Below are 12,374 nucleotides of genomic sequence, written 5' to 3'. Positions count from 1 at the left end.
GCATTGGAAGTATCCTCAATACTCTTATTTTTACATATCATATTCCCATTAACATATTTCTAATATTATGTTTGCTTTAAAAATGACAGCCACAGAGCTAAGTCATGTAGAGCTCACAGCCCAGTATGCCTCTCAAATATTTGTAATATTTATTTTTAATCATTTTCCCCTTATCCTATTTCTGGGTTGTTTTTCCTTTATTACTCCTCTTCTTCATTTTGAAAGAGTAGATTTCATTGATTAAACTCACTCTGAATTACATTGTTTTCTGAGGCATCACCTTTTTGCTACTACCTGAAAATGTAATATGTTTACCCTCAAATTTTTTAATACTCAGAAAAAACTGATTATATAGATCATATATTTATATCTTTGGGGGTGCATATTAGTGAGAACTATTCTCTCTCTTCCCCTCTAACTCCTTCTATGGCCAAGACATAGGAGTGTCTGCCCTTTCTGAGGCACAGTGTTAGGAAAAGTGGTTTTCCAACCATCTCTGTCTGTTTAATCAAGCCTCCGCAAGAGAGCAGGAATGACTATCTGATTAGTGAACTGAGAAAAGGAGCTAAACATTCATGGCTTTCTAGGTCCTCACTTTAGCTAGCTTTCATGAGTGAAGTTTATAATGGCAGGCTCAATGCCCAATAGGGTGATGATAGGAGAGCAGCCTATAGTACTGGTGATAAATTCAATCCAGTGGTAAAAGTATTACAAGCCAATTTGACTATGCACCAAAGCTGGGTCCCCCAATTCAGTTTAATCCATAATAAAGAAGATAAATTGACCTCCATCCTCCTGCCTGTTCAGTTAGGAGATTCACAAATTGGAATAGGGGACATGGGTATGATCCTCAATCTTATATATATATATATGTATACACACACATACATATATTTCTGAGATATATAGATATACATAATCCTAATAAAATGTTTGAGTCATAGTTATGCTCAGAGTGGCATGGTTTATATCACACATTCTTATCTTGTTGCTCAGACCTCAAATTAAAAGACTTATTGAAGTACAGGCAGATTTTATATATATACACTTTATCAAAAAATGTTAACTTGTGTAGCACGTGGTACTTTTGATGAAGTGATTTGGATTGTTAATCAATACTTTTGTTTTACTAGGCAGGGAAGGGAAACAGGTTTCATTTCACATACCAATTCTAATAGCTAATAATTATTAGTATTTAATAGAGATTACTAACACTTATTTAATAAGCACCACACCATGTGTTGGGTACTGTTCTGAATGAACAAATGAATCTATTATCTCATCAACCTTATTGTCAACACCATGAAGTAGCCATAACACTACCCCCTTTTATACATGCAGAGCCCAGGTGATCTTGAAGTGTACTTGTGGATAAAGATGAGGGACTGGATTTGAGAAGACATTGAAAAGTGGATTTAATGGTTATGAGAAAGACATCAATGAGATAAGAGTCTAGGATTACTCTCAGATTTCTGGTTTGAATACCTAAGTGGATGGAATTATTTACTAGGAAATAAAATACAAGGTAAAGAACAGATTGCAGGAGGTGGGGTGGGGGGTGTGTAGTTCAGTTTTAGACGTCTTGAACTTGAAATCCTTATGAAATATCCAAGAAAATGAAAGCAAGGATCTTGGTTTGTGTTTTTTACTGCCCTATTTCCAATTCCTTTTTTCAGCCCATGCCTCACAATGGTAGATGTTAAATGCATATTAATGGAAGAAATAGATAATGGATGAAAACCTGAAGTTAGAGAGTTTTCTTAGATGGAGTAATGTATCTAGAAGTATCAGCAGTGTTTAAATTCAAAGAGGTGACTGAGATGGACAAAGGAGAAGATGGAGATAAGAATGAAATCTGGAACATCAATTTTATTGAGTAGGAAGAGAAATCAGCAAAAGAGAGTAAAAAACAGTGATCTGAAGCATCAGAAAGAACCAGGAAAGAGTTACTTAGTTGCAAAAACTGAAGAGAGGAAAATATATCAAGAAATAGTACTTTAAGAAAGACAATAGTGTCAAATGCCTCATATATTAGATAAGGAATGCAGAGAGTTCATCAAAATTTGCACTTGGAAGGATATTACAGGAAAAGCAGTTGCAGTAAAATGAAATGGTAGAAGCAAAATTCAGTTATAGAGAATTTAAGGGAAGAGGGGAACAGATTACTGAATAAAAAATTCCTTTATTAATTTAGTTATAAAGTAAACAAGAAAACTAAGGCAGCACTGGGGATATAAAAAATTAAAGGTCAGCTTTTTATAAAAAAAAGATGAAATATTCTTGAACATGTTTCCATGGTGTGAAGAGGGAAAAGTAGAGAAAGCAGGATCCTAAAGAGGCAGGAGCTATAAAAAGGCTTTGCCATAAAAAATTCTGTATGAGAAGATGTATCTAATATACAACAGAACTATGATATTCCTATATCTATGTGGTTTAATTTGATTTTAGTAAGAACCCTATATATTATTTATTACTATTCCTATTATATAGATGAGTGAACTGGAGCTAAGAGAAGATAATAAAAAATTTGAAGTTTACATTACTAGTAAGTACTAGAATACAGTCTCAGACCTAGTCTATAGAATCTAAAACAAGTACGTTTTCTAAAAAAAATTTATTTTATTGTGGTAAGAACACTTAACAGGAGACTTGCCCTTTTAACAAATTTTTAAGTGTACAATACATTATGTTGACCATAAGTACGATGCTGTACAGCAGAGCTTTATAGCTTATTCATCTTGTTTAACTGAAACTTTATGCCTGTTGATTATTAACTCCTCAATCCCCCTTCCTCCCCAGCCCCACGTAACCACCATTCTATTCTTTGAGTCTATGAATTTGACTATTTTAGATACCTCATATAAGTGAAATCATACAGTATTTGTCTTCCTGTGACTGGCTTATTTCACTTTTCGTAATGCCCTCAAGTTTCATTCGTGTTGTCACATATTGCAGAATTTCCTTCTTTTTAAAGGTTGAATAATATTCCATTGTATGTATATACCACATTTTCTTTTTCCATTCATTTGTCAATGGACATTTAGGTAGTTTCCACATCTTGACTGTTGTGAATAGTTTCTCTTAGACCACATATATGTTGTTTTTTAAAATCAATTTAGCCACTCTGTATTTTGATTGGGGAGTTTAATCCATTTATACTTAAAGCAGTTATTGATAGGGAAGGATTTACTCTTGCCATTTTATTAATTGTTGTCTGTTAGTCTTGGAGTTCTTTCTTCTGTCTTTTCCTCTCTTGCTGTCTTCCTTTTTGTTTTGTTAATTTTTTTATTGATATATTTTGAATACTTGATCTTTTTCTTTTGTGTATCTTCTATAAGTATTTTTTTTTGTAGTTACCTTGGGGTTAACATAAAATATCTTATAGTTGTAAATGTTAATTTTAAGATGATAATAACAAGTTTAATCACATACACAAACTTTACATTTTAACTTCTCCCATCCATGTACTTTATGCTATTGTCAAAATTTATATCTATTCATACTGTATCTTTAACTTTTTTGTTATAATTATTTTTTAATACTTTTGTCTTATAATTTTTATAGTAGAATTAAAAGTGATTTACCCACTGCCATTACAGTAATACACTACTCTGAATTTTTTAATATATTTACCTTTATCAATGAGTCTCATACTTTCTTATGCTATCATGTTTCTCTTTAGCATCCTTTCATTTTAATTTGAAGAACTCCCTTTAGCATTTTTTGTAGGGCAAATCTAGTGGTGGTGAACTTTCTGAGCATTTGTTTCTGTGTGGGAAAGTCTTTATCTCTTTTTCATTTTTGAAGGACAGTTTTTCTGGGCATATTACTATTTGGTAGTAGCTCTCTTCTGTCAGCAGTGTGAGTCTATCATCCCACTCCCTTCTGGCCTGCAAGGTTTCTATTGAAAATCTGTTAATTGTCTTATAGGAAGGCGAGGAGGGTCCATTGGATGTGACAAGTTGCTTTTCTCTTGCTTCTTTCAAAATTCTCTCTTTGTCTTTGATTTTTGACAATTTAATTATAATGTGTGTCTTGAAGTAGATTTCTTTGATTTATCTGATTCGTGTCCCTTAAGCTTTTTGGATTTGGATGTCCATTTCCTTCCCCAGATTTTGGAAGTTTTCAGTCATTACTTCTTTGAATAATTTTTCTCATCCTTTATCTCTCCTCATTCTTGGAATCCCATAATATGTGTATTGGTTCCTTGATGGTGCCCCATAACTCTTTTAAGGTTTTTTCACTGTTTTTCATTGTTTTCTTTTTGCTTCTCTGACTTAATTATTTCCAATGACTGGTCTTTGAGTTCATCAATGTTTTATTCTGCTTAATCTAGTCTGATGTTGAAAGACTTTAGTGGGTTTTTTTTATTTTTTTTAATTTTAATTTTAATTTTTATTTATTTATTTTTTTTTTCTTTTTGCGGTATGTGGGCCTCTCACTGTTGTGGCCTCTCCCGTTGTGGAGCACAGGCTCCGGATGCGCAGGCCCAGCGGCCATGGCTCACGGGCCCAGCCGCTCCGCGGCATATGGGATCCTCCCAGACCAGGGCACGAACCCATATCCCCTGCATCGGCAGGTGGACTCTTAACCACTGCGCCACCAGGGAGGCCCCAGTTTTTTTTTTTTTAAAGTTTAATTATTGTCTTTAGCTCTATGATTTCTGTTTTGTACTTTTTAATATTTTTTCCTTGTTGAATTTCTCCCTTTTTTCATGAATTGTTTTCTTGACCTCAGTGAGCACCTTTATGACAGTTATTTTGAATTCTCTTTTAGGTATACTATCAGTACCTTTCTGTAGTGTCAGTATCTGGAGATTTATCTTATTCCTTTTGGGGGGGACATTCTTGCCTGATTCTTGATTTTCCTTGACTTTCTGTGTTGCTGCCTGCATATTAGACAAAGTAGGCACTTCTCCCAGTCTTCATGGACTGGCCTTATACAGGAGAAGACCTCCACCAAGCAACTGGACAGAGATTCACTGGCCTCTTCTAACTTTTTCCCTCCCCAGGGAGAAGCAGGCAGCTGTGGGTTTTGTCACTTGCTCTGTGATGAGCAGGGAGTAAGGTCTATATATGATGTCTACCAGCCCAAGCTGCTGTCGCCATTTTCCTCCAGGTGCATGGAATGTGCCTGGCCCACCAGAACTCCAAGACTGGCAAAATTGAAGTTAGTCCTCTGGGGACCCTCCCCCCCCCTTAGAAGAGCTGGGAGTCTGGATACACAAACCAACCCCTGCCTCCCTTGGGAGAAGCTGAGAGCTAGGGTGTTTCTTTTTCATAGTATGGTGCTATGCTGGCAGTAAGGATTCCAGTAAGAAGGTGTCCCAAACCTCTCTACTGGCTTTGGTGAGGCTTGCTTTACATTTGCCTGGGGGTACAGGGACCTTTCAATTAGTTTCTGGATTCCTCACAAAGGGAGTTTGTCTAGGAATTATTGCTGAATCTGTGTATTTGCTGGAGGAGAGTCCAGGGCTTCCTACTCTGCTATCTTGCTGATGTCACGAATCCAAATGCTCTTTTTAATCTGCTATTTCTTGATTTCTTTTATTTTCAATTAATTTTTATTGGAATACCGTTGCTTTACAATGTTGTGTTAGTTTCTACTGTATAGAAAAGTGAATCAGCTATACGTATACATATGTCCCCTCCTTTTTGGATTTCCTTCCCATTTAGGTCACCACAGAGCATTGGGTAGAGTTTTCTGAGCTACACAGTAGGTTCTCACTATTTATCTATTTTATACATAGTATCAATAGTGTATTTATGTCAATCCCAATCTCACAATTCATCCCACCCCACCTTTCTCCCTTTGTATCCATACATTTGTTCACTATAAAACTTTTCCTAGAACTAACAAACATATAAATTTCAGCTAAACAAGGAAAAAGTAGAAAGAAGGAAGAAAAAAGAGAGGGAGAGAGAAAGAAGTAAAAAAGGAAAGAAAGGAATAAAAAGGGGAAAAGAAAAAAGAGAAAAGAGATTTAAAAACTTCCCCAAACTTAGATTCTCTCCAGGTCATCACACTTTTATCCTAATATATTATAATTAAATCTATCTTCTCTATGCCAGCTTACCCCGACCACTGTTCCATATCAGTTCTCTCACCTGAGCTGCTTATCCACATGACCTGTTCAATTGTAAATACTTACTGGGATAAATCATAGACTCCTCAATCTCCACATATCAGAAAATAAATTTTTCCCACCTTCTAAACCTGTTTAAACTTGCTGTACTGTCTCTATCAATAAGTGGCACTCGGGGCTTCCCTGGTGGCACAGTGGTTGAGAGTCCGTCTGCCAATGCAGGGGACACGGGTTCTTGCCCCGGCCCGGGAAGATCCCACATGCCGCAGAGCAGCTGGGCCCATGAGCCATGGCCGCTGAGCCTGTGCGTCCAGAGCCTGTGCTCTGCAAGGGGAGAGGCCACAACAGTGAGATGCCCGTGTACCAAAAAAAAAAAAAAAAAAAAAAGGCACTCAAAAAATGTTCATTGACTAAATTAATGATATATGTCCATCTTTATTATTATTTGTGATCCAGTTTATTACAGTATTTTTAATTATTACAGAATTAAAGTAAAGAAGTAGCAAGAAAATTTATTTTAAAATGTAATTAAGAGAATTGATCTAAAACATTGATCTGGGACTTAGGAAATTGAAACCCTCATGCAGTGGTTTCAGTTTTCTCTTATCTAAAGTTTAGAGGTTGAACTATATATTGCAAAGTCTCTTTACAATGGTAATAGACTGTTATTATGAAAGCCTCCTTTGATTCAATGAGTTCTTATATGTTATTTTAATTTATGTCTAAGTGGTCACATCTAGAAAATACTTATAGAAAAATTCAAACATACTGTATCTAAAATAGATAGAAGAAATTAGGGGGTAACTTATGTGAAATTATTTAAGGTTTAGGAATAAAAGAACAATTTTCCATTTGCTCCCCATGAAAAACAGCCAAGGTTTGGGCATTTTGTTGTATGAGAGTGTACTTATACACAACTTACACAAATAAGTTGGGATAATGAATTGAGATAAATATGTGTGAAATCTGTTCACTAAGTAATAAGGGGGTCCTCATGTATGTTTTTGGAAACAGTTACCTGTTTGTCATCTATTTTACATGATAACTCTTGATACCAGAGAAAATATTTTTATGACATTACACGACAACAGAGCACTGGACCACCAGGGGGAGTAAATTTCAAAGCCGTGTCCCCAGAATACTTGTTTGCTCTAGTTTTGCTCAATATCTTCCTTCAAATGGAGTGGAAATGGCATATTTAGGGAAATTATGGAAGCACAAAATGGACAATGATATCAAAGATTAGAAAAAATTGCACATAAAAATACATTTAAAGGCAATCCAAGGCCTTAGGGGTGAATACAGAACAAAAATAATGACTATAACAATTGTAGTCTCCAGTACATAAAGCATAGGGAAAAAATAAGATCACTACCACAAGAACAGGAAATTTGAAATCACAGAGAACACATCACTGAAATAGAAGCTATTACCACCTAAGAGATTTTCCCCATGAATATAACCAATAGTTCATAATGATTAGGAGGGAGTTGTTTCAATCTCTATTATGGAATATTTTTGGGTTTTAAACAGTTGGACCAGTAGGCATTTACAGTACCTAATACTTGAATATGCTTATAAAGTTAAAAAAACATTTCATTTGAGAGAAAAATAAAGAATATTTATAAAGTATAATTTTTAGGACAGAGAGATATTCATATTTAAAGGAAATTTGTAAAAAACAGAAATAAAATAAAAAACCTACAAAAACGGTTTTTGTGAAATCAAAAGATTTTTATTGAGGGGCTTCCCTGGTGGTTCAGTGTTTAAGAATCCACCTTCCATTGAAGGGGACTCATGTTCGACCCCTGGTTGGGGAGCTAAGATACCATATGCCGTGGGGCAACTAGGCCCGTGCACCAGAACTAGAGAACCTGTGTGCTGCAACTACTGAGCTCGCACACTCTGGAGCCCCCATGTTGCAACAAAGAGTGTGCTCGCAGAAGCGAAATATCCTACATACTGCAACGAAGATCCCACGTGCTGCAACTAAGACCTGATGCAGCCAAATAAATAAATAAATAGAAACACAAAAAACCAAAAAAAAACAACTGACAGTGGTTTACACCAATATTTCATTTCTTTTAAAAAAGATTTTTTATTGACAAATGAAAATTCAGGGGATTTTATGAGAGTCATGGGGACATTTAAGCATTAAACATTATTGTCTCCTTTTTAATCTCTGTGTAGACAGTCTGTAAGTAGGATGGCTTTACAGTTTTACTGTCCAAACTAGCCTCCTTCTGTGAAAGAAGAAAGCTGCTACTAATTGTGCCAAGACAATAAGAGTAAGCCCAGACGATGCCAGGAAAACTGAGATGTGTGGTCTCTACACCTACAAACCATTTAAACACTGCTGTTTTAGAGCTGATTTATCCAATGTTTGTGCAGAATGTTTCCGAAGTTTGCCAAAAATATGATAAAGTTGTTTAAAAAATGCTAAAACATGTTTTCTTATGGTTGATACTTTTTATTTTATTTTATTGCTGTGGAAAAATTATATTATATGAAATTGCAATTGTGGTATAGAGACATGAAATTTAATCTAGAATAATAAACACTCCTGTTCTTTTTCTATTTTTCAAATAATATCAAAGCAGTAAAACATTCTATAACAAACTAATTTCCTGAAATATCATATTCCATGTAAAAATATAGGTTTGGTCAGTTATTTTGGTTGGTAAGAATATGAAATCTAAAGTTTAGTGTTTCCATAAGTTAGTTAACTTGGCTTCTATTCATGACTATATAATGTATCTCTAACTTCAATCAGCTATTTAATAAATGCATATGTCAGTTGGGAAAATATAAATAACTGTTGAACAACCTACTGTAATTACTAAAATAATTGAGAACGTTAAAAGCCCTAGTGACAGGTAGTCAGAAGTGTCATTCAATTCAATTCAACATGTCAAAAATGCAAACAAAGGATTATAATACAGCATGAAAAATGATACAATAGAAATTTGTGTGAGGTATTTTTGGATGGTAGAGGTTAAAAACAATACATATCTTGCTGAAATATATTTCTAATGAGATTTTCCTGATGGAAAGAAGCAGGGCCAAGCATTCCAGGTAGAAAAGATAGTAAAAGTTAGATTAGATAAGAACTGAAAAATGTTCATAATCAGTGTTAACATTTATGAGAGATATTCAGTAATTTACTGCTAATGAGGCAGAAAGCAAATTACTGTGGATTGAGAATTAAATGTGAAATGTGATTATTAACTGCCTTCTACCAAAGTGCAGAAAGTTTGGGTGTGCATTCCCTTTGGGGCCAGAGTGGCTCAGAGCAAAGGAAGCAAGGAGAGCTGGTAAGGTTGGCTTTCCTAACCCTTTAAGGAAGTGGATAGAAGGGAGTGTTCATTGCCAGCAGGCTATTGCTCCTAATTTTCATTTGAGTCAGAAAACAGATGGTCACCTGTCTAGCACGTTCATCATGTTATGTGCTCTGAACCCAAAGTGCAATGTCAAGTATATGGACTGGTTATGGAAGGTGCTAAGGGAGAAATGAATGTAATATAATACCTGGGATACTTGACTATTTGTGATAAGTCCCCAACAATAGAGAATAATGTAACCCTTGTCAAGAGGAACCCTTCTTACAGGGAGAGATTCTGAGGAAGTATTCCATAACTTCTTCCATACTCCTATGCTGGCCTCCTCACTGAAGACCCTAGCCCTCTGGTGGGATGTCTGGAATGCTTCATTGCTAGCTCCATGCAATGGGAAAGAAGCAGGTGATAATCACAGATGTACTTATAACCATATCTTCCCATAGTAAGTCTATGGAGATAGAATTATGAGTTACACAAAGCTCTTTCTGATTTTGCAATCAGAGCAAGTATTAGAAACATCCTGAGAAGTATTTGCAACTTCTCAGTTGCAAATCATAAAGTGAGAACCTCAAGGTCAAGCAAGAATGCCAGTGGCTAGTCATATAGAAACTGGGCTATGTGGCCATTCCCGGTGAAGAGATTGCAAAGGAAGCACTTTCCCAAGGCAGAAACCTGAAAGAATTTCTGGTTTCTTTCTTCAGGGATGGGGTGGGTGTCCCAGAGAGCCCTACCTTAATTTCATTCTCTTTCTGATATTATTATTGAAACAACTGCCACTTGTTATTTTATATTGATGTAGTGCTTTGTCATTTACAGAGCTTTCACCTTTATACTCTTGTTTAATGTCCAGAATAATGATGTATTAGGTAGGGTATTTATTTGTAGCTTATTACAAAATATTGAATATAATTTCCTGTGCTATACAGTAAATCCTTGCTGCTTATCTATTTTATGTATAGTAGTTTGTATCTGTTAATCCCATACTCCTATTTTGTCCCTTCTCCCCTCCCTCTCCCCTTTGGTAACCATAAATTTGTTTTCTATGTCTGTGAGTCTGTTTCTGTTTTGTTATATGCATTTGTTTGTTTTATTTTTTAGATTCCACACATAAGTGATAACATAAAGTATTTGGTTTTCTTGGTCTAACTTATTTCACTAAGCATAATACACTCTAGGTCCAACCACATTGTTGAAAATGGCGTAATTTCATTCTTTTTTATGTCTGAGTAATATTTCATTGTGTGTGTGTGTGTGTGTGTGTGTTTGTTTGTGTATACACCAACTCTTCTTTATCAATTCATCTGTTGATGGACACGGGTTGTTTACAAACCTTGGCTACTGTAAATAGTGCTGCTATGAACATTGGGGTGTATGTATCTTTTAGAATTAGTGTTTTCATTTTTTTTTCCATATACACACCCAGGAGTGTAATTGCTGGATCATATGGCATTTTTTTGTGGAACCTGTTTTTCACAGTGGCTATATCGATATATATTCCCACCAACAGTGTACAAGTGTTCCCTTTTCTCCACATCCTCACCAACGTTTGTTATTTGTAGACACATTTTATGTTTTTGATGTCACAGTTTGCACTGAGTATAGATAAGAGTCGAGCCTGAGAAGGAGACAGAGAATTGCATATGAATGTACGAGGAGTAAGACAGTGCCATGAGAACCAAAAGGAATAGAAGGCATGAAAAAACAATGAGGAGATCCCCTTGTCAAATGCAAGGAAAGAATGAGAAAATGACCAAAATTTGATGGCTATCGTTGGTAACTGTTCTCTTTGGGGTTAGTGAGCATTTATCTTAGGCTAAGGAGATTGTGTAGATAAGTAATCTCTGTTGCTTCTACTGGAATTACAAGATTAGAGTTCTGTTACTTAAAAATAACAAACACTCTTTGACTTAACATACTCTTTCTATCTGGAAGTCTTGACGCCTCAAATTTTGTGAATATGAATATATTTTGAACTATTGCTCCAGTCAGCAACCTCACACTCATTTTTACATTATGAATATTGAGATGTTCTTTAGGTTTACTGATCTTTCTATGAGTAGTATGCCAATTCTGCCCTGTAATCACCATAGTTTTCCTTCATATCTGTGGATATATTTCTAGAATTAGAATTTTCTAGTCATGACTATGTGACAAGGCAAGGCTTTTCATTAAAGAAATGTCAGTATACTAGGAAGAGGAAATCATGGTGGGTCTTGGGTCCTAGGGACCAGAGAAAGAAACCAGAAGGGAAAACTAGAGTGTAGGTATGTTGTGAGGGAGACTGGCCACTCCCCCAGGCTCAGGCACTGTAATTGTGCTTTGAGGTAAAATGGCTTTGAATTTGTGTAAACTAAATGAGATGTGCAATTTAGAACTATATTATAAGTGAGTTTAATGAAACAAAATTTAGGCAGCGTGAAGCTATGATGGAGGAACTTAATGCTGGAGGAGAGAGACTTCCTTCTCCGCTGCTATACTTGGAGACATCACCCAGATTAGCAGTAGAACCCCAGGTCATTAAAGTACTTTTCTTAAGTGGATAGGAGTTTTGCTAGGCATTATCTGCCTGGTATGCTATGTTTGTCTAGGAAATAGGATCATTTGGCAGTACAAGTAAGATGATTTTATGAACGTTAGAGTTTCTGTGTTTAAATCACAATTCTCTAGAAAGGGAAGGCATCTAAGCTTCTAGGTGGCTGGGTTTCAACAGGGACAACGTGTTAAAAGGCGGCTCCTTGGCTACTGAAGATGATTTTGTGACTTTGTGTCCTTTAAAGGATAGTAACCAAGACTTACTCACTTTGGAACAGGTAGGCTTGGTAGGCAGAATTCAAAATATCTTCTGTGATCTCTGCTCTTTGGGGTTGGATCCGCAATATGTTATGGCACTTGGCAAAAAGGACTTCACTAATTGTTTGACCTTAAAATTGGGAGAAAATCCTAGATTATCC

The 12,374-nt window shown here is 35.7% G+C and overlaps 1 protein-coding gene across 2 annotated transcripts in view; it reads right to left on the bottom strand.

Moving 5' to 3' along the window:
• The window catches only part of CFAP299 (cilia and flagella associated protein 299), a 639,242-nt gene that overhangs the window by 25,029 nt on the left and 601,839 nt on the right, over nt 1–12,374 (bottom strand). The window lies entirely within an intron of this gene.

The sequence above is a fragment of the Mesoplodon densirostris genome, chromosome 1 (genome assembly GCF_025265405.1).
Source record: "Mesoplodon densirostris isolate mMesDen1 chromosome 1, mMesDen1 primary haplotype, whole genome shotgun sequence".
Lineage (NCBI taxonomy): Eukaryota > Metazoa > Chordata > Mammalia > Artiodactyla > Ziphiidae > Mesoplodon > Mesoplodon densirostris.
Note: the sequence above shows the minus strand (reverse complement) of the source record. Positions and strands in the feature narration are given on the sequence as shown.